This window comes from Cuculus canorus, chromosome 11, assembly GCF_017976375.1.
Source record: "Cuculus canorus isolate bCucCan1 chromosome 11, bCucCan1.pri, whole genome shotgun sequence".
Lineage (NCBI taxonomy): Eukaryota > Metazoa > Chordata > Aves > Cuculiformes > Cuculidae > Cuculus > Cuculus canorus.
Genome location: NC_071411.1, coordinates 14007135 through 14031152, shown reverse-complemented (window position 1 = coordinate 14031152; position 24018 = coordinate 14007135). Strand labels below are relative to the sequence as shown.

The window sequence follows — 24018 nt, the reverse complement described above, 5'->3', positions numbered from 1 at the left end:
CTATTAATTAGGAGACTGAAATTTCAAAAATTAAAGATTAAATTTTAAAATCAGTTCTAATGCAGAGATCAAGCGTCATCTTCTTGCAGTCAATGCCACTCTTCAAATACCACCCTAAGAACACTGCTGACAGGACTGACCTACAAACTTGTGAGTAATGGTCACCAGCAAGAAACCACACAGCAAGGTTTCTAGTCACTTAAATATAATGATTAAATTCACATAGTACGTAATCTTTGAGAGATACAGATACCCTGAACAACTAACTTGCAGATAAAGAGGCTGGACAGTTTTCCTTAAAAACAACTAAGATATTTCTACTGTGTAACTCTGTTACAGAGAGTCCCCTGGCAGTGCAGGGATGTGCTGGGTTATCAGAGTAAGATTTCACTGTGCTTGCATGACACCAGAACACTGTACACTTAGGGGAAAAAAAAAGATTTCCCTAACATTTACTAACCAGGTTAAGTTCACATAGAAGCAAAACGAGAATCTGCCAATGCTACAACAGATGCTGAATAGTCTCAATAGGCCCTAAGTCTCTAGGGATGCCATTAAAAAAAAAAAAAGGCACCAACTAAGCAAGGCAGTAATTTTAACTCAGCTACACTAGACACTGCAGACTTTACCTAAATGAAATTGAGTTTTTCTAGCAAGCAAAACCTCCTTTTTATTAAAAAAAAACCAAACCCAAACATAAACCATCAATGACAGGATTGTCTTTCACATGAAATGACCCTTCAAGAGTCCTTGAACAACCAAGAAGGTAGCTTTGCCAACAGAGCTTTAGCCTGTAGCAGCCTGGAAAGGAGAAGGCTCTAGGGAGACCTTATAGTGGCCTTCCAGTACCTGGAGAGGGCTACAAGAAACCTGGGGAGAGGCTTTTTTCAAGAGCATGTAGTACTAGGACTAGGGAGAATGGCTTTAAACTGGAAGGGGGAAGATTTAGATCAGACACTGATAAGAAATTCTTCACGATGAGGGTGGTGACGCACTGGCACAGGTTGCCCAGAGAAGCAAAGGCTGCCCATCCCTGGACAGGTTTAAGGCCAGATTGGACGGGACCTTGAGCAGCTTGGTCTAGAGAGAGGAGTCCCTGCCCACGGCAGAGGGGTTGGAATTGGATAATCTTTAAGGTCCCACCAACCCAAACCATACTATGATTTCAGTGACTCGCAAGGGCTGCTGCTCTACTGCTCCCCAGTGCTGCCTGGGAAGGCAGCACAGCACCAGGCAGCAGCACAGGGAAGTGGCACACACTGGTACCCGTAAGTGGCACCCCACCTACTGCTTCACACCTCTGCCCCAGCACAATCTGCAGTGAAAGAGTCACTGTCAATGATTTAATAAACCAGTTTGCTTTTCTGAACACAAGAAGAAACAAAAGCCACTGAAGGACAATGAGGCATACAGACATGCGTTTTCAAAAGGCCACCATGTGCTCACAGGAGGTTTTTCCCCCCCACTGCATCCTCTGAATGCAGACATACAAGTGGCATTTTGGGGTGTCTGGCTCCAACCAGGCAGCAGAACACGCAGCAATCCTGCCCACAGGAAAGCCAGAGGAGACACCAGGCGCTGGGCTGCCATCAATAACTGCTGTCCCAACACCGTGAGAACAGGAGAGCCTGAGAGCACAGAAACTTTTGCTTTCAGAATTATTACTCCTGAGCACGAGAAACTGACCCAAACGGTTTCAAAATTTGCCAGAAAACAATAATACAATACTCAGATCAGAAGTGCTTCCTCCCCCCTAGCTAGAAAGCCTTAGAAGAAACCTGCAAAGTAAACTGTTGGTTCCCTAATTGGAGCACCAGTTACCCATGTGTGCACCTAGCACATTTAGGATAGGGAAACTCAGCTACCCTTATAAGCAAAACTAGCAGAGAGCACTACCCTACACAACAGAAAGTTTGGAATAATTAATAAAAACAAGAGAGATATTCCCAAGGCTTCTGCCAGACCGCTTCTGAGCTGTGAATAACAACAATGATGGCTGGTCCTGATAAAACTATCATTCTTAAAGAAAGTTCTTGGTTAAGAACCCTAAAACGCTCATTTTGTATTTTAGAGTGTCCTCACACTGCTATCGTCCTGGTGATGGCTATTCTGCAGTTTTGCATGCACACACATAGCTAGCATCTACTGGTACACATGCTGACACACACACACAGACAACCAAAACCCTAAACTGCCATCATTCTGGTACAAGCCCCAAGGAAGAAGAGCAAGAAAATGCAGTTAGAAGTTCTTTTTTATTTTTCTTAATTCTACAAAACAATTCTGGTGTTCCATCCTAAAGAAGCGGTTAATCTCACTGAAAACTACCAGTTACACCGTGAACCTGTGCCAGCTGCAAATCACTCCAACCGCCCTGGCACCATCATTTAAAGTCATTTTCCATTTAAAGAGTCTCACATCAGCGCCAGTACAGCCTTTCATTACCCATCCCACTTAATACCCACAATCTCTCCACAGCTCACTCGCTCGGTCTCCACTGACCGAGCAGCACACGGAGACTGATGTGCGGATTATTGGGATTCCTAATGCCTTTTCTCCCCGCTGGCTGAGTGCTGAGCGCTTGGCAGCCTGCCTGGCCCACAACACGTGTGGGTTTGTCAGCCTAATGCACTATGTCATCTGGAGAGTCTCTGGACGAAGCGAGACCCAACGGCGTCCACATAGCAATGGCCAACAGCTCCCAAAATTTCCAGCTACTACACTTTTCAGCACTGGTAGCAAAAGATACAGAAGTGAGTGTCTGGGTGTTTGTCACTGCTTGATTTCCGAGAGGCAAACATGCAGAGTAGGAGCAAAAACACTCCGCATGGTTCTTTAATCAAAGGCTAGAGTCAAGACAGGGCTTTTCCTTATTAAACATCTGTCCTCACTTGATCGTTGTCTTGCAATGACTCAAAATCTGCACATAAAGACTCTATATTTGAGTAACTTTTTTTTTTTCACATAACTCACCTTCTGCTAACTAAATAATGTCAGTGAAAATTCAGAGATAAGGGCTCAAAAATGAGTTGTGACCAAGTCAGCTGTCACTCACCAGTTTAAACTGTACCCTATGCCCAGCATTTAGTCAGGGCAAAAAAGAAATGAGTCATGGGCATCATTCAGTATATAGTGAGATATTTTAAAGTGTGAGGAAATACATCAGGTCTGTAAATCCCACTGTAAATTCTTACAGCATGAGTCTACAAAGGAGACAACATATAATGTGCAAATATCAAATAAATGCAAATTTAATATCATGCCTAACTAAGAAGCGTAATGAAACAGGTTTGTAGATGAATGAAATACAGAGCCAGCAGAAATCTTACTCAGAAAGAGAAGAAAAGAGTACACAAAATACAGCTGAAGTTTCACTTCCTCTATACCAGAAAATACAACAGAAACCTCAAGCACAGCACACGGCACATCATCTGCAATCTCCTCAAACACCGCAGTCTGTCCATACACAAAGATTTTCTACTTCATATCTGATGTCAGATTGCAGATTTTTTGTGAATTATCATCTGAGCAAAGAAAGATAAAGATTACCCGCTATAACAATAAATACAGGGAATTTAAAACAACATATTACAAACCTGGTTTTCTGCTAATAAACATATGATAATTATTTTATAATAGCAAACACAATAATAGAACAACTAAAGGAAAGTTTCAAAAAGCACTACTAAGCAGTGGGTTTGGTTCTGGTTGAACTGTATCATCCAGCTCAGGGCATCACAATATCCAGGCACCTCAGTCTCAGGTGTATTTACTAAGACAGCCTTTTAGTTAAATGGAAATAAAACTAACCATGGGGAAACTGTGACTAACAGCGACTTGCTTCTTTGAGGATGACTACAGCAGAAGAAAACAAAAAGGGTTTTCTGAGCCTCAGACTAACCCACACTGGTGATACACATCTACCCAATTAGAGAAATTACTTGTATCTAGAGATTTGCAAAAATGACTCAGTGATATTCTACTACTTTACGTTGCTTCCTCCTCCAATTTCTTCCTGCATTTGTTCAGCTAACTGCTTATCACCAGAATTTCCAAGTTAAAGAAAGCTAAAACCAGAATCCTGTTTTCACTCAAACGCGTTGCAGAAAGCAACAGGGACCAGGTTGAGCAACCACTTCCTAAGGAGCTCGTATCCCTGCTCTGCACCAAAACTGCGGAGTGAGAAAGAACACACACTTTTGTGGCTAGGATAACTGTGAGCAACTACACACACACACAAACCATCTTGAGGGGAAAAAACAGAAAATATTTACTCATCACTGTCTCTTTTAATAAACTGTGGGGTCACTTGAAATAGCAAGTCCCAGAATTCAAACCATCACAAAACCTCCCCATCCATCTGTACTGCCCACATGAGACAGCCCTGCTCCTATACACCAGTTTCTCAAATCCACCTATTGCCGTTGGCCAGATCTTGCCACAGCCACAAAGCCAGCCAGGTCAACACCGGTGCAGCAGCAGCTCCAGCGCTCACAGTGAATAGTGGCAATGAAGGTCATGAGCACCGAAGCCCTGGCACAAGTATTTGCAGCCTGACCTGGAGCCCCAAAAGTCTATTTAACATCTTAAAAGACCAAGTGGCAACTTGGAAAAACACGTAGGCTTAAGTTGAATACATGAATACGGCCACTTCTGTTAGAAAACGTGGGGTACACAAAGTAGGGAAGGTTGAAGCAATCATCTTAACGCTGCAATAACAAAACTGCTCATTTTTCAAGCAAGTTTCCTCAGAAGAAACTGAGATCAATCAAACAACACAGAAACAAGCATGGAAAATATCATTATGGCACAAAAACAAAAGCAGAAAAGCTTTTATGTGCCTCTTTTTAACAAAAGAAAGTCTAATTTTGAAACAGCTGCTTCAGAGACAAGCCAACGCCCGGAGGCAGGGGCTAGGTTAGATTTTGCTTCTGTTTATTTCACAGTTTCCCTGTTTATTCAGCCCCTTTCCTCTCCCAGTGGCAGCTAGGGCAGCACGGGGCAAGTGGCTTCATCCAAAACCAACAAGCAGTCCTCACCCTGACAGCTGTTCTTTGAAACACAGGTAGCTATGTTCTTCTGAACTTAGAAGAAGCCTCAGTCTTTTCTAAAGGAAAAAGGTAGCAAATGATCAGTTTGCTTGAAAAAAAAAATCCCGTTTTTTCACAAATGTCATATGAAGTTGAAATGGTAGTGAAGGTGAAAAGGGAAAAGCCAACATGTTACACAGTCTAAGCTCAATCAGGCTTATATGCTACCTGCACAATTGTAGAAGACACCAGCACGAGCTGGAAGAGAACTCTCTACTCCTTCCCTGGATGCTGTAGTCATCCCCCAGAGATGCTGGTAGGGTCACCAAATGTTTGGGAAGCGTACATCATCTCTGCTTATGGACAAATGCATGCTGGTGATATTTCAGACAATACATCCCCCACTGAAGTTTAACCTCAGCAATACCAATTCCATCAACTTCAAGTGAATGACTTGCTTTATGGAGACAAAGGACTGACTTACTGAGGGATCAAGGCCTGAAGGAAGAGTAACAACAGGAACCTTTTAAACACACATTTGTAGGAGGAAACCCAAATACCGAACATCCTTTGCAAACAAGTATGCTCATTTTAACATCAGTGGTAGAGCTCTTCTACAGGGATTTCCACGGCAAGTCAGTGTTCAGGCAGAGCACAAGTCTTGTTCTACTTCCTTCGGGAATGCTGTGCTTGCATTAAGATGTAAACTCAGACCTACAGTCCTCTTGATGTCAAGTACACCTAGCCAGCAAGAGCGTGTAAAGAAAAATTATTGTAAGGTACATGGAACAGCCTGCTACTTGTGATACTGGAATGTGGCTAACAGTAGCACTGCTGGGATCTGACACGTCTGACATCAGAACAGGACTTCCAAGCACCACACTGACCACAGCAGAGCCTGTGCCAGCATGTGCTCTCACCGGGGGTCGTGGCAGCAGCCGCACGGGCTGGCTGAGCACGTCCAACACTCCCAGCATGCTGCAATCCACATTCATGGTTGCGTTTTAGGGAGCAAAATAAAGCAGTAATCATTACACGGGGAAAAACAAGCTGCAGGGACCTGATGGTCAGGGCTGTTCCTCTCAAGCAAAGTTCTTCACAGGCACAGCTAAACAAGAAATTCACCAAAACAGACAGACTCCCATCAAAGTATTGGATAAAAGAAATCAACAATAGAAGGCGGTTCTCAGAAAAGTGGATTTTTATTCAAACAGACATCATCTCTTAAAGGCTACCAGTTCAATGACTGACATACAGTGACATAAAATACCTGATGAGCTTATAAAAAGAACCTTGACTCATCAAGTTTAACGAAGCTGGACCATTAAAGAGCAGCAGACAAAGCAAGCCCACGCACAGCGGCCACTGCAAAAGCAGGACCCAGGCCCTTCACAAATTACTTCTTCACTGCTTCAAAGAAAAAAAACCAGCCCACCACAGCAGCTTCATAGGCATGCTCATTTGCCACTTTTATAAAAGAGGTTCCAGCACCAAAACGTTCTTTTGTATTTCCTTTTTTAATATCAGCAAAAGCTTCAGGTCATTTAGTCTCCTCTGGTCCATTCAGAGAAGAAAAATCAGCCACCTAACACAGAGCCTAAGGTTTTTTTCAGAATTTTACAGACCAGTGAAGCAAAGTCCTCCATCCAGTTGAACTATTTTAATCCTATATGCACACACCCTCCACACACGCACAAACAACCTGCCTGGGTTACAAGTGCTCAGTGATGAGTAAACCTTGTAAATGCTGCAATACCTGTATCTGTGTTTTACAGAGAGCACCAGCAACAGTAGTACTAGAGCTGTGCTGGTCTGCTGTTTTAAGTTCAACAATTGCTATGGGAAGATATAACTTCGTTTAAATCAACACCACACAGTTAACTGGACAAGTTATTCTAAATAATTCACACATTACTGCAATCACAGCATCTCTCAAATTCTTCCAGCTTGGATTATATATTTTACCATCAACTGGATTGATTTTCATACTCATCTGAACTTAACTCCTTTCCACAACTCTCAGGAGCAGCCTACCCATTATACAGATCTCATCCCCAATGCCTCTGGACAGAGGCAAGCGCAGAAGTCTGGTATGTAAACACTCCTGGAAAAGCAAGAGGCAGTGAAAGAGCCCATGAATAAACAACTAACACCTGCCTACCCACTGAAGTACACTAATTATAGAGAATAAATGAATGACTGCTTTGCTTACTCAGGGAGGTGAAGATAAGAGGTACAGGTCTCCTCATACCTCAGACGCAAGTTTAAAACGCTCTCAGTTGGCAGCAACACACAGAAAAAAAGTCACTGGCTGTGACAATTAACAGTTTCATTTTGACTCTCTTTTGCACAAGTGAATAACTCTTCTTCTCATAGTACACAAAACAATCCTTTCTAAGCTAGACAGACATATTCAAGGCACACAGCTAAAACCTGAATGTAAAACTCATTCCCTAAAGAAAAAGTTCCCCAACGCTGGGAAGCGGCCACGCTGTATTTTAACACAGTGGAGTTGGAGCCTCTCCAGTCCTGTCTGCACACACAGAGGATGGAACAGGATGAAGGCTCCAGCGTCCTCCAACAACCCCAGCAATACTCCATGGAATCAGCTCCTGCTTCTTTAAAATGAGATGCTCAGAGAACCTAAAAAACAAGATCACTAACCAGCATGCAGAGGAAAAGGAGGGATGTCTACAAAATGAGTTATTATAGGACATGTACAGGCATGTTAAAAAGGACCTAGAACTTAATGTGAGCAGTAAATCCTTAAATGAGATGTTGTAAAGCAAGTTATGGATAAGTTACACATAACATGTTGTTTACTAGAAACATCCCAGGAAAAATGTATTTCAGTTTAATAGACCTACATTGATTTTATCAGCAACACAGTCTGCCCATTCAATCACCATTTCTGAGAATCTGATGCATGGTGGGAATTGAATTTCTTTGTGGAGACAGGTGTGAACATTTGTTGGAGCTGCGTTCTGTTCTACCTCACCTCTGTTATAAAATGAATACCATCCTCATTAAAACAGCTCTGTTGTGGCATTTATTTTGTGCCACTTGCTGCCTGATTTAAAAAAAAAAAAAATTACACTTGCTTCTATAATACACTTTACACAGTGGCTGAAGAGACTGCTTACATAACTAGCATTATGCAATTTCCCAAATAAATAATACCCTTGTAGGGGGGAAGATTACAAAGCCCCTAAGATTTTCACAGCTACATATCTGGCTTCAAAAGCAAAGACTCTTTAAAAACCACACGCCATCCCAAACCTTCCTTATAATTATTGACATCGTATTAGCGCCCAAAGATCCCATCCAGAATGGTGTCTCACCGTGTATTAACAAAAGAACCTGGTAAAATACACAATTTACAACTATAGTGCTATCTCTAAAGACAGTAGAGGGGTTGACATCAGCTCAAAAAAAAAACAAGAACAAACCAAACCAAACCACACAAACCAGCATGGATGCTGCTACGTTTTGGTTTAGACAGCTTCTAGTCTTAAGACAGTTTCATCACATCAGTGAAAAAAGCCAAGCCCCAAAAAAACCCAAAAGGCAACATTATTAGCTATCTTCAGCCCAGAGTACTTTGCCAGTGCAAACACAGAATCACAGAAAGGTTTGGGTTGGAAGGGACCTTAAAAGACCACCCAGTTCCAAACCGCCCCCCCACCCCCCCACCCCCACCCCCCGCCTCAGGCAGGGACATCTCCCACTGGACCAGGTTGCTCAAAGCCCATCCAACCTGGCCCTGAACACCTCCAAGAATGGGGCAGCCACAACTTGTCTGGGCAACCTATGCTAGTGCCTCAGTACTTTCACAGTAAAAAAATTCTTCCTAATATCCAGTCTAAATCTCCCCTCTTTCAGCTTAAAACCATCCCGCCCTGTCTTATCACTGCAGTCCTTGATAAAGAGCCCTTCTCCAGCTTCCCTGTAGCAGAGTATCTCAAGCAGAAAACCTACTCTAAGAAAAAAGCCCACCAAAACACTATGCAACTCAATTATCATTACGCAGACATTTAAAAAACAAACAGCCCTCTAAGTCACAAATGGTCCAAGTAACTCATGGAGAGCAAACACAGAAGTAAAAAAAGGTAGTCTAACTGGCAAGCACAGAGAAGAACAGAAGAGCAATGGATTTGGCAAAACAGACTCCAGTGTCCACCAGTCTCCTATCCTCTTGTTTTGACAAACAGCTTTCACAAGTCTGAAAAAAAATCTGCTTTACTTTAGTTTCTGGTTGCTTTTATGATTTGGGCTTTCCTCCCCACTGGTGTTTCTCCAATCAAGGTTCAGCCTCCAGCCCTGAAGCGCTGCAGCTCTCAACAGTCAACACTGACACCAACCCTGTTCTGGAAGAGTTAAATCCATGTGCACCCACTCCTGCTCCAGTCACCACAACAGTTTGGAATCTCAAACCCCACTGGGTGTACTACAGTCCTATATTGGCACTGGAAACAGGCTGAAGGTGAAAAAGCAATTCAGTAAGTAAATGAAGCCCCTACTAAATGAAATCCATTTTCATTGGAATTGCAAAAGCCTATTGCAAGTTTCAGATCTTGGAATCCTGGGAGATTTTCGCCAGTAACTTCAACTGGGTCTCAGGGAGCAGAAGAGAGAGACACCAAGTTTTGCAAAGGCAGCATCCATCCCGCCAGAAACTATAGTCATAAAACTACACTTTCACAACTGAGCTAATCAGCCACGTTCCAAACATGAGCTGCATTTATCTCCTCAGAACAACAGACCTTCTTTCTTAATTATCCAAGGTCAACGGTAGTGAATAGTGAACAAACTGATAGTGGGGGAAGCAATGTAGATAAACTGGACAGGCAGTCTTACATTTGCTTAGCAGCAGTATTACATTTTAATATAAAGTTGCTCTTTTTAGATGTGAGAATTACTTTCTAAATATTCATCAACCAAAACATTTGGTAAGGTACTTTTTTAATTATGTACCAGCATAATTCTCCCATTTTCAACTAAGAGAAAGAAGTATTTTTAAACGCTGGAGTAGGGTGTAAGGGTTTAAGAAAACTGAAGCGTCTAGTCAGCCAAGGGAATTATAATAACATTAATCTTTTATCAAACTTGTCCATAATTACAGCAATATTCCAGAATTTTGATCACCATTTCCATGTGTCTAAGATATTCACAGAAGTTAAAGCAAGCAACTTGAAAGCATTACACCTCCAGTTCGATACCAACAAGAAGGGAGGTCTCAGGTGCACAGTCCCATCTGCTGCCTTGCTGAAATACCCAGCTTTTCCAGATAGGTTTGAGCTTGTCACAAAACAGAAAATCCTGTGGAAGTGTCAATAACTATTTCAGCTTCCCTGAAAAAATGGGTAGTAAAAGGTTGACAGAGTTTTACTAGTAGCATGTAACAAGAAAGCTATTGAACAATTTTCCTGAAACTTCAGTTCAAAAACACATCAATGAAAAAGCATTTCATGACCTAGGAGTTACTTCATGCAACATCCATAATTAGACAGTAATCAAAGATTCCTGCAACCACAGAAACAAAGAATAGCTCAAACATGTCTAAGGTGAGCAGAGCTCTCGGTCTGACTCTGTCCTGATGCTAGAGACAGAGAAAAAGGAGAGGAAGGAAAAAGGTGCTTCCATGTCTCACGATAGAACCAACACAAGAGCAACAAACCTGCCCTGACCATAAGGGTACTGGGATGAAACACATCATCTTTTAACTGGTGGGGCTGTACTTCTTTCCAAGCTACATTCTAGTTTCCTGAGCTTCTGGTGACATTATGTAACTATTAATTACACCATTGTTCCCTGCGCTTTTCACTGCAATGATTCAAACTGCTTCCAGTAGCTCACTGATCCAAAGTACAATCTTCTTGACAGCAACTGACAGATCCAGAGTATTCAGTCTCAGGTGAAAGGAAGAAAAATCCAAACTCTCATCTGTCTGTCGAAAAAAAACAGCCAATATTTCTGCTCACCAGACTCACAGCTCAGTCAAGGTCTGGGACAGACTGTTGACTCTAAGCCTTGTGCCAGCATGCTCAGTAGCTTTCCCCTCAATGTACAGCACACAAGGAGCAGCCCAGACCTAAAGAGTAGTAAAACACTAAATGGGGGTGAAATGCAGAAGAGTGGTGTGCCAGGCGAGGGAGTGAGCTGCTGCGATCAGCACCCTGATGCGATGCCATCTCGGGCGTTTTCCACTCTTCTGGCAGCACAGCTGGACCCCAGTAAGGTGCCCACTCCACCGCTTCAAAAGGTAACTCCCTCCAGGATGGCCATGCTCACACCTTGAAACCCCACATCCTCCTACCCAGGACCAGCCAGGCAGCTCAGAGAAGCAGCTGGCGGAGCTGTGCTAACACATCAAAGGAACATTTCTTCCCAAAGGCTATCCTGAAATTCTAAGAAAAACAGAACATTTGGTCTCTTTTGCATCTTCGTTATCACAGGCACTGAAAGGTTTCAATCACCAGCTCCCAGACCCAGCAGACCCCTCTTCGAACACATGCTCGGACTTTGCCCTTCCCATCCTCTCTGCCAGCACGAACCTTCCTTGCAAACTCCAACACAATTCTACATGCATTATTTATTCTCTCACTAAGTCATGCGGTGGGATAATTACTTAACTATCATAATGATATTTTGCAATGGCTGTACTCTATTATTCTAATTGATTTCCATGGGATTGCTCTTGCTGCATATTTTGAGCACAAGAGCATATTTTCCTATATTTTCCTGGAGTATAAAAAGCTAGGTTTTACAATCATTTTAAGTCAAAGAGCTGGATGTCAAAAGTGAATTTTTAAGAGAATATCAATGTATTTTTAATTAAAGCAATGCTGATATATTAATCAGATTCTTGCTTTTTCTGCTAACAACCACTGAAGACGTTTTTTCATCAATCTAATGAAATATAAAAATAGCTAGCTCACATAGTTTTTTCATTCCAAGTCTCTTCCTTGTAAGACTCTTCCTTATAAGACTTCAGTTAGTGTAATTACCGAAGGTTTGAAAGGTGAGTTCTGCAACACTTTTATTCACCAACTAAAAGCTTAAGTCAAAACATATTTGCATGTCTCGCTTAATACCACATTAAATTTTACTAAGATAAACAGCTTAGGACTCAGAGAATCGTTAAACTAAATAAAATCAGTCCTTTCCGTATGCTGCACAGCATGCCAATTAAACAATTATTTTGTCTCCCTACCCTTAGGACATTCTCCAGGCTATGCATGATTCAAGATACTTGTAGAAGTTTGTGAAGCAATGAATAGGATTTCAAAAAACACAATAGCCCCAGTAGTTCAAAACTAGTAAGAAAACTTCTCTGCCTGGAGCCAGAAATTCTTCCAGGAGGAGCCTTACTTCTGCTAAGGATAACAGTCTGAAGTAGAGCAGAGCAAAAGAGCAGCATGCCACTGATAAAGGACCTATCTTACCTACTAATGACCTGCCAGCCAGATGAGCAAAGGCATTGATACAACTTCATGGGGAAGGAATGTCATCTTTTTGACCCAAAGGAGTACACATATACGCAAGGACTAACATATTTGTACACTAACATCAAAATCACTAATTTTATACAGTTGGCAGTAGAAAGAATAAACTTTCAACAGATGAGGCCCATTGAGAACCACGGCTCTGCAAAATCTGATGAATATATTGGACCTCTTGCGTATTTTGTTTCTTTCTGCTTAAATACAAGAAGCTGTCTGGCCACTACCTATGACTTTTACTTAATAAAAAAACAAAACAAAACAAAACAAAAAAACCCCACATATTTGAAGTTTTATCAGTCTCAGTCCTGTTCAGACTTTAGAGGCTTCTCAGGACAACAGAGAGTAATGAGTGATCTGAGGAGTACACCGCTTAACCGGACACTCTTCCCCTTGGATCTCGTTTAGGTTTTCACACAATACCAATCACTTCTCAATTCTTTTTTATCTAGTATAAACATCTCCCTGGAAAAAGAGTAGTCTTGGAACAAAGCAAGATGACAAAAGATAACTGCGTTATGTGTCATGTCAACTTATTCCCTTTATTCTCAATGCACTGCTCTCGAAGCCTGATCCAGCCCTTGCAGCTGCCAACCTAGTGCTGCACCGCTTTCTGCAGCCTCTGGATACAATTCAGGAAAATCAACGATAAGAGCAAAAGGTCACATTCCCTACAAGCATCAACTACCTGTCAAACCAAAGGAGATTTGCAAATGCTAGCACACTGAGAAATGAAGTGACCAACAGTTATTAAAACTGATTTCTTAGCACAGTGTCCACACCTGTGAGTAAGTCAACCTGTTCCTTACACTGTGTGCCTTCTTGCAAAACCAAAACACCACTCATGCTTGTGACAGGCTTTTAAAAACAAGGAAGTGTAGTACACAGCTGTATAATTTCAAGGCTTTGAATTTAGAGCGCCAGTGTGAAAGTTGGTCTGGCTTACAACACAAAAGGCAAGATGTGAAAAACTGAAGAGATGGAAACAAAACCAAACTACTGCTAGGTGTTATCACTCACACACCCTGCACATTAGGAAAAACTCTGAGAACTGGTCCAGAACTGTAACAGCTACCTTATCACGCACCTTTTCCCATAACACGCCTGGCCATTGGCAGAACCCATGCCTCTCTCAGGCACAAGCAGCAAGAGCTTCCTCAACATTTCAAATCTTTATTAAGGCATACGCTGAAAATGAAGGTGTAGTCTCCCATGTGTTTGCAGAACAGGTATGCAGCATATGGACAGAATGCTCTACTGCCTCGTTTGTTGTTGATTTTTGTATGAACTGGTTAATATGTAGCAGGAAAAACATGTCATCCTTTTCATACAGACAGGGAAGCTTTTGTTTATTATAAAGTTTCACTATCACTGGTTTGAATGCTGGCTGAGTAATAATGACTCTCAGCACATCAGTGTTAATCCCCATCACACACTTGTACCCTCCCAGCAGACACTACCCAGGAGCTTTAACAAACCCTTCACAGGTCTAAAGCTTCTGAATGCAAATGTGTGGCCTCAGCTTGCAGAGGTACTGCGAAACTGTCACCGTCAGTAAGTGATTTAATGAACCTCAAAATTTCACAGATTGAGTTCTGGCATTACAGCCCATCCGTCCCTGTGGACGGCCCCACAGTCCCAGTAACACTTGTATCAGATGCATTAGATCCTTTTGACCTCAGAATTTAAGCAACTTACAACTAACTTGAGTCATATCCGGTAAATAAGTACTTCTAATTAATGACTCTTAATTGATACTATATTCCCACACCCCTGATTAGGCACGTTCCTTACCCTGTTAACGCACGTGTAAGATTGAGCAAGTCTAACAATCTCATGCCTTTATTACCCAACACAACACACAGCCGTGCCGTTCCTCAGATGCTTTAGGAGCAAAGACATCGTTGTACATGACAGGGAAACGAAGTGTAGGAAGTTTACCCACCACACCATTCCAGTAGTTGTGTATGATTGTTTGCTTTCTTGCCCTTATTCTTAAACGTTATCTATACAGTTCAGAGAAAGGAATATAAACATATAAGTCTGACTCGATACGCAGTTTTTGAGAAGACATTTCAGGATTTCAAACTGTTTTCCAAAAATTAACCTCCTCTAAAGCTGCGTGTGGTAGGGACTTACTACGTTTGCTGTACAGACAGATAAACCTAACTGTCCACAGTCACAGCAAGTTAAAGGAGGGGAGTCCCTGGAATAAGCAGTGCCTTGGCTGCCACTTCCCCACTCACAGCGCTGGCAAGTGCACAGAAACACCTGCCAGCCAGAGGAATACTTTTCTGCCAACAATTACACTTCCATTGTGCATCACACAGGAATTCACCATCTCTGGACAGCAAGACACTGCTTATGCAAGGTTGGCAGCCCTGTATCCCCTACCAGGAGTGCTTCTGTCCACCTCAGCGAAAGCCCACATTTGTTCCCAATGGGACTGTCACTGCATCACCTCTGCCAAAAGGCAAGAGCCCCAAAAGGAGCAAAGCAGCCATGGACGAGCAGCCACTTGCAGGTTAACTTGTCCTCTCTGGGCAATGCCAGAGGATGCCTGCCACTGGGAGCACATCGAGCTACCCTTCAGCTGCTACACAACAGCACACCATCAGTTGTCCCTTAGACAAGCCACCCGCCGTCACTACCGCCTGCTTCATCTTTCACTTTGACAGAAACCCAGTGCTGTCAGCCACTATTAGAGTAACTTCTGCAACCCACTGGCTTCACTTTCAACACTTCCCCTCTGATTAAGACACATCGTCCTCTGAATCCCACACTGGTGTCAGGCAGCTGCCAGTCTTTCCTGCAGAAGTCAAGCTACTGGTGTGCAAAACCTATAAAACACAGAATTCCGCAAAATAATTCACCCTTTTTATGACAGGTAGGCTCATGTGATACAGGATTACGAATTACTAATACTGTGCTGAATTGGAAACATTTCCTAGAGCTTATTAAATATTTTTGTTAATTTGATCCACACCCATGACTGTTACGGATAACAAATGAAAAAGGTTTGTTTCTCCATTAGACACCTGTAATAATGGAGCAACAGCAGCAAACAGGCACCAACCAGAGATCCCTCACCCTATTAGCATCACAGAGAAAAGCCTCCCTTCTGCTGCTAATGATGTGCTCTACCCTGTATCCCCAGGAGACAAATGACTGCCTGGCTGATTGACTCCATCACAGGGCCATCCTCCATCAATGTATTGCCTCTCATTGTAATCTCATCTCGGGAAGAGAAAAGTGCTCAATACCACTTGGGAAAAAAACAGTGAAAGCACTTTCAGAATAAGAGCTCCAAGATATATAATTAAAGCCAAATGCTTCAGCAAAAATACACATTTCCAACAACCTGTACATACATGCATACTTTATCCAACAAGGAGAAATAAGATCTATGTTCTTCCGTTAAACTGCATATTTAAAAAAACAAAACAAAACAAAACTAAAAACTAAAGTAATTAAACACACAGAGATAAATTTCTTGATCAAATTAAAACATGGACCGTGAATACAATTATACAGATTAAAGAATGGTAACTCATATTTAGCTAGCTGATTTGCTAAAGGGTGAATTACAGTCTCATGGGCTCAAATCACACTAGCAGAAGTGAAAGAAAATACAAATCCATCCATGTATTTATTTAGTACACAGTTAATAAAAATTAAAAGGGAGTGATCCTATTCAATTAAGAACTACCCCTATCATGTAAAAAAACACTGCACTTTGAGGACCAGAACACAGCGGGTAAGCCATGCTCAACACCCAGACAGTGTTCTGGTCAGCTTTGCATCACTGCTGAAGCCACCAAACACTAGTACTTCTACATCCTCCATCCACCTCCCCATTTAAACCACGCTAAGCTGCATGTGAATTACCCAGACATAATTCCACAGGCACAAAAATAATTTCGTTCAGGAAAAATATTTCAGATTATGATGAGTCTCACATCTGTCTACTCAACAATATAAATCTGAAGACAGTAGTTTTATCTCAGGCAAGATATTTTGTCTCACTTAGCACCTCTGCTTGTTACAAGCCCTGTATAGTAACTCTGAAATCCTGGAGAACAATCCATTTGAGAAAACACATCTAAATATTTATTCCTTGTTTACCCCATAACAGAATCCAAACCCAACTTGTTTTGCTTCCATTTCATTTAAGTCTTTACTTAACCAAGCCGATAACATTCTCAAATTAAAGTTTCTAGAATGCCTGAACATACTCCTATGCAAGTTGCAAATACTAGTTTCTTGGGAGTTTGCACCTTCATATAGCAACTGACACAAAGCACAGACTGTGCTTGTTTAAATATGGAACATTTCAGCTCTCAGCAATTTGCCACAACAGGTACGCTTCAAAATGTTTATGGTCAAGAAGGTTAAAATCAATTTATTACAAGACTTCTTCTCCAGTAAAGCACATAATTACAAATCTTTAGATTTTGATCCTGGTAGAACCAGGAATTAACTCCACAATCCCAGGCCAGCATCTCATTTAAGACCACATACAGTTCGACATCAGGTCTCCAGGTTTCACAATCCATACTTTAGATCTCTACAACCCCTTTTTCTCATGTATTTCCAATATTACCTAACAGAAGGTTGGTGGAAAGCGTACTTCTAACTTTCAGAAACATACGCAGCGCTTCAACAATAAAATACAATCAAAACAACGCCAGTTTTAGGCAGCTCGTTTTGTTTTATCTAGGAAGGCCAAAAGGCCAGAACAGAGTAGTGATGCTTTTTCCTCTCATTTATATTTGAGCCAGTCAGAATTACCATCTTTCCCGTGTTTAGCAGTCAGTGAATTTGTTGATGTACCAACCGGCATTCTGCAACGAAGAACACGCTCCTAATGAATTACCAGTTTATGGGAAGAGCAATGTTAAGGATTTGGTCATACCTCCAGATGTACCAAAAAAGTGTAAAAGGAGTTCTGGTTGATGTAAAGAAAATCTGTCTGCACAAAGACAAATCAACGTATTTAGCGTGTGTCAGCTGTAAAAGGAACTTACATAAATGTAATGGAGGCATTTCCACGCTATTTCTGTCATACCGTGTAATCCTGGACATCTGCTCAGGGTAGCACATATGCGTTAAGCAGTACTTTCTATCTACTTTTTTTTGCCGTGTCCTTAATAAACCTAAGTGGCAATAACGATAAATTGCCCTTACCTGTCCGATACACCAACACTTTAAATAAATCCTCACAAACTGTCCTGTAAGACCCCTCCCCTCTGGAAATACCTCAATTTTGCCTTTTACTTTGTGAATACAGAGGCCAGCGCAAAGAGGGATGTAAAGTAAAGCTGCAAGACAGCCACAGACAGAGTTTGTATGAATCTTATTCCAGGCCAGAGCTACGCATTACGGAACTCCAGCACACCTCGCAAGTGACCTACATTGCGGGACACAAACTCACTAACCTACCAAACAACCCGAAATCCCACAAAATAGGTCAGTGGGTTTCCTTCTAAGAATTACGCAGACAAGGAGAGATGCACATAAAGGACAAGCACAGTACATCCTTCCCTAACACAGGAACAGGTTGCAACTGTATCTCTCTCCCTGCTGCCACTTTCCTGCACAGCGGCAGGACTCCCCTGGAGTGCCGTGAACTTCTCTGCTTCTCATTGAGGGACCCTGGAAGGACCTGTCTGCTTGTTCAAAGCCCAACAGAGCAGGAAGAAAAGGAGCATCACTACAGCAAGGAACTGTGAGCCTTGTGAATTCAAAGCAGGTCTTGCAGCAGTCAGAGTACAAGTGACACCCGATTCACCATTAGCCTGGAGTTACGGAAAGGGTATCCAGACTACAGCACAAAAGCTGGATGTGGTCAGCTAAAATAATCCATCCTGCTCATAGTACATTACCTGCAAGCCTTCACCCCTCATTGCCTTGCGTCCCACATATTGCTTTCAGGGACTAATAGTTCAGCCAAAACGGAGCCCTACAGACTACGAGCTGATGGGGAACACTTAACCGGCAGTACGGGACAGGCAGTCAAGATCTCGCAGGAACCGAGGGGCTCCAGAGAACTGTGCCTTGCACCTTCCACCTCCTTCCTCTCAGCTATTGCTCTAGTCAGCACTGCACAAACACTTTTCTATTTCCAGTTCACATACAAGGTTTCACTTACTAGGTGAACCCACATCAGTGTGCAACTACACAGGCCAACCCTGCAATGCAGCAGCCCCTCCACAGCCAGCTGTCGGGAACATGAAACAATCGGGGCAATTAAGAAAGGCATGCAGAGAAAGTTGCTCGGCGTTCCTCTGCCTACCAGTTCCCCCCTGAAGACCTGCCAAGAGCGAGGGCCAGTATCCCAGTGGACGCAATGTCTCTTTACAGCAATAAATGCTACATACCCTCTCCTCCTCCACACACACACGCTATTTGATTTAGATATCCAACTCCCAGAAAAGCAGTGGAAGTAAAAAATGGGTAATATCCATGCTGCTTATTATCAGTGATAGATTAACATGCTCAGTGCTGTAGTTTATCAATTAAATCTTTATCTCCAACAGAAGTCAGAGATAGATCTTTAAACCTCGCCATCCACTATTATTCAACCCAAATGGATAATCCACACAAACACTATAACACATACCCCCCCCCATGGATGCTGAAGATTTTACTACATAAAGACTTCTTTTTCCTTAATAGAAAAGCACCACAACAGACATAGCTATTATTCCTTAACAGGACCCCATCCAAGCAGAAGTAAAGCTAGTCACAACAGCCATCACAGTACCTATGATGTTTGTCACCTACAGCACCGCACGCACCCAAATTCAGCAACCATAGCGCAGGGGTATTGCCAAGGTGCTGTACATCAATCCTAGGGATCCTCCCTGCTGAGAATGATTTCCCAGAGGAGCAGAGCCCCAAGATAAATCCTGGGGTGATGGTAATGAGATCACGACCACCAGAACCAAATACCAGCAAAGAACAAATCAGGACATAATTCTAACTTCTTTCAAACAGCCAAAGTACAAGACACAGATATATTATGCCAGCTTTATGCTTGCACCAGGGTGATGGATAGGAATGGATCTGAAGCTGAACAGCTTCATCTGCTCAGGTGAAGTCTCACAGACTAATTCCATGCCAGCTAAAAAAAAATAGGAGTAGCATGAATCTGTACCAGTAGTTTATAACAGATCAAGTCAGGTGGCTGAGGCACCTGGGGTCCAGCAATAGGAATCGTGAACTCAAACTTAGCATATCATCAAACCACAGCCCCAGAATTTGGGGCTTGCTGCAAAATATCAGCATTGTCTGCTTGTAAAACACTAGGTTTGCAAAGTGCTTCTCCTGACTGTAGCTCCCGTACTCTGGTGGGTTTGCCAGACCTAGCAGAAGTAATCCTCGTCTACAGACTCAGAAAATCACAGCTACTTACTTACAGACAGTGCTCATAAACAAGCTATGAGGCAATAGAGGTTTCAAGAACTCCTTACATGCAGGAAAACATTTTGCAAAGAGGTGTCATTCATTCAAGCACTCAGAGCTACCTAGGCAGAATTACGCTGTTCCCATCCATTACCAAAAAAGCAATCCTGGAAGGGACACATCCTCTGGATCCAGATGGCTCCATGGACTCCAGGCTGGTACAGACCATGTTTCACTCCACCTGATCCAACGGCTATTTAACTTAAAAAAATAGGGATGATTTAACCATAGATCTAAATGGTCAATTAGTAAAACAAATATTGCAGAGAAAAGGCAAGGGTCCCTCCCATAACATCTTTTTGCAGATGAGTTCAATACTCCATTTTTATATTTTTTTATAAAATATGCATTTTGTAGAAAATAATCCACTTAAAGGCCAGCTATGATGCTAATTAAAACCCACATTAAAACATGTGAAATCTATTTAACTTGAAAGAACTGAATGAAACCACTTTGCTTCTAACCTACACCACAGCTACACACCAATGTGAGTGTTTTTAGAAGTACAGTCCTGCAACTAGATGGCAAATAAGTAGAGCACGTATTAGTTGTATGAAGGTCAGGATCATGAGCCTGATTCCTCATTCCAGGAATAGCAGGACTATCAGGTGTCTATTCTGGTCAGTGCAGCTTGTATGCAGCACAAGAGAATACGTTTCAATGGTGACCTGGACAGTAGCTTATGTCCTCCAAAGTGCTAGCTTAGTCCAGCCAACAAGGAAAGGAATTTTCTGTGGAACTTACGTGGAATAAAAGTCAGCATATATCTAAGACACCTATTTCACACAAGAGAAAACGTATTTGAAAATTATGGTGAATAGTTTCAGCTCAACTTGCCCTCATAAGGATGGAGGAAGAGATAACTATGACTGGTGTACACACCTTGAACCCTCCATAACAAAAGGTACGTTCAAATCACTTGATGCAATCTCCAGACACACACTTTGGGTGGACAAGAGTTAGTCACAAATACAAGAGAAATGCTTGCAAAGTGCATGCTTTGTAGAGGACATACACACTACAAATTTTGTACTAAAAAGTCCCATTGCTTTCTTCAATTTGCCTGTCAGATATCCAGAAGTTCCTCTTGCACCTTCCATTGGCTTTTTTAGTGCATTTCTCTGTAATCAAGACACATTCATTGCAGAAGGCGTGACGTTTGGGCATGGAAAGCATCTATCCTAAAGTTAGAGAAAAATTAGCATCAGAGAGGCTCCACTGCCTCGCACTGGTTGCCTGTTTATTCAAAAGGAAAGATTCAGAAAATAATAACTTCCTCTGTGAAATCAGATGAAGAGAATATTCTCCTTCACAATGATGTTTGAAAGCAATCTCATATGGAAACAGTATAAGCAGCCGTGCCTGGGAGGATAGAGAAGGCCACAGAAAAAGGTGTTCAGGAACACAATATGCGGAAACGATCAGAGAACCAAAGGGGAACAGAGCTAAGAATACTACTAAAAAAAAACAAATGGAAGCAAGGATCCATCACCTACCCTCAAACAGGAACACACAGCTCCCCATGATGGGAAATACAAGGCTAAATTCTGTCCTCACATTCCTAGGAAATCCAAAGTAAACTTTCCTTCCGTGTTTGAAGAAGTAATGTATACTGGAGGGGAATGCATGTTCATGAAGCAAACTTCCTGGCAAAAGTTTTAATTCAAGCCTTCTCTTGTGTGCAGGAGCTGGTGGGATATATCAGAGCAAAACCCCTGTGCTGCTCCATGAATACAAAACCCCCGAGAAAGAAAAAGTATCATACACCTCAGCGAACACATTACTATTGCTTTCTCACAAGGCAGCTGGTTAAACCTTCCTCTCGCCCAAGTGAATGTTGTGTTGAACATAGTTTGTCTTTACTATGATCCTCACAGAAGGAAAACCGTAGAAAAATTCAACTTACTTGCCTAAATAGAGCATAATAAAGTTCACCATAAAATAGTAAGCATAAAGTTGAGGAAAGGGAGTTAGTGACACAGCGTAACAAATCCAGTATTGGAGTAAGTACTACAGGTTTAATGCAATCTTTGCATGCCAACTTCCAATTTGCTTGAGATGGATTTGACCTCATTTTCATTTAACAGTACAACTGAAATACTTATAAACAGCTCCTTGCAGAAGTATTCAGGTGCAATTTAACTGTTTTGCGTCTGCAGCAACTTTGACTTTGGACATCAACTCTAAAACTCACTTTGTTTGAAGCTCCTTTTATGAAATCCTAGAGAAAGAAGATATCTGGATCTGAGAAAGTAAAACTTCCAACTGCTGCCAGCCATCCCTCCCACCCACCAAACAACCAAGTCTGAGAAAATATACACACAGCAAGAAGCCGCCAACATCCTAACTAATTCTCAAATCAGAGAATATTTACCAGCCAAAGTAAGTTCTACAGCAAATAACTGGCTTCACAGTGGAGGGGGAAAGTAGGTCACACTCGATCTCAATAGAAAAACTGAGCATGCTGTAATTGCACAGAATAATTTGAGGAAAACTAGTCACCTCACCACATCTGCGATGTCTTTCACTACTGTTCAGTTTCTTAAAAAATGAGTTTGATAAATTTCCAATAAGTGTTACTGCAGTAAGCCTTAATGAAGCAAGGCAGTTTTAAATGTGGAAAAGTGTCATCAACTTGTCAAATTGCAACTTAAAAGTCAAGCTCATCAGACATCTCATATTTCAAGTAATAAATTATCAATCATACCTCGTAAGTATCTTTACATCAGTCATTTATTTTAAAAATTCTGAAGAATTTCCCCAGCATTGACTTGTACGTCACATACTGTAACACTCAAAGCAATACCATAACAAAGACCTCCGACCTCCCAGGTCTTCCCAACATACAACGCTCACTCACAACGTTGAATCACTCCTGCTTTCAGTTATACTTATTCATAAGTCACATAAATATGCAAGATGACATAATGGTCCATTGAATATTTTAAATACTTTCTCAAATTCTACAAACAAAAGCAATTTAAAAAGCAGAAAAAATGAATAGAATGCTGATGAATTAAATGAATTAAAATTAGAAGCCATTCATAAGGGTCCATTAAGAGCTAAACAAAAGTACAATGTTCTAGACCCAATGATCACATCTGCAAGAAAGGCTGCACTTCTTAACCCGAAATCATCATCTGGTATCTCTCTCAAGGGCCCTTTACAAGACAAAACATCCTACCACCTCAAACAGTTTGAAAATTACCATTAAAAAAAAAAAGAAGTAAGGGCATGTGAGAGAAAGCTGCTGCTCTCAAAATGAACATCAGCACGGTAGCCAAGCAAAATGCTTGAGTCTGGTAAAAGATACAACCCATATGGGCTCCTACATCTCATTAAGGCTCTCCTCCTACAAACACCCATACACATGCTTGACGTGACGCCGAGAGAACTTGCGGTGACTACAAGGCTACGCACTGTAGTAGCACAGTGAAATATAAGCCAACTGCAAGACCAACGTGTTTCACCTGAGCCAATGGGGAAGCCAAGGAAGCAGAAGCCCACAGACAATCAAGCAAGCTGTGGAGGTTCAGTTGCATGGCAAAACAAGATTGAACAAAATGAGTGAAGAATGAGCTCTAGGTGTACACAGAACACTACGGACCCTAAAGCTCGCCCTTACTCAGTACTTTAACTATGCTATCTAAAACAGTTTTAACACCTCCGTACATTTTGTAAAAAGCACAGGATTACTTGTAACCAGTGTACATTGTACAACACAGGGTGAAGCACTACAACACTCTGCTGCTGTAACTCAAGAGAGTTTCAATGGCCCAAAAGCATGCGCCCCATTAAAAATGTAGGCACTTCACATTGTTTAAAGCACAGCAGGAGCAATAACCAACTGAACACGCCTTCACCTCCTTTGTCAATCAAGTCAAGACAGCCAAGTCATGCAAACAGCCTGCTGATGAAAGCATCTCAATATACAGCTTCATTCAAAGGAGGAAAATGATCCTTTCACAATAGAAATCTTAGACTACTTCCTTGGCAGAGCAGAACAACAGGAACTCACG

The 24018-nt window shown here is 41.9% G+C and overlaps 1 protein-coding gene across 1 annotated transcript in view; it reads right to left on the bottom strand.

Moving 5' to 3' along the window:
* The window catches only part of RYBP (RING1 and YY1 binding protein), a 41590-nt gene that overhangs the window by 15650 nt on the left and 1922 nt on the right, over positions 1 to 24018 (bottom strand). The gene's annotated exons all lie outside the window — the stretch shown is intronic.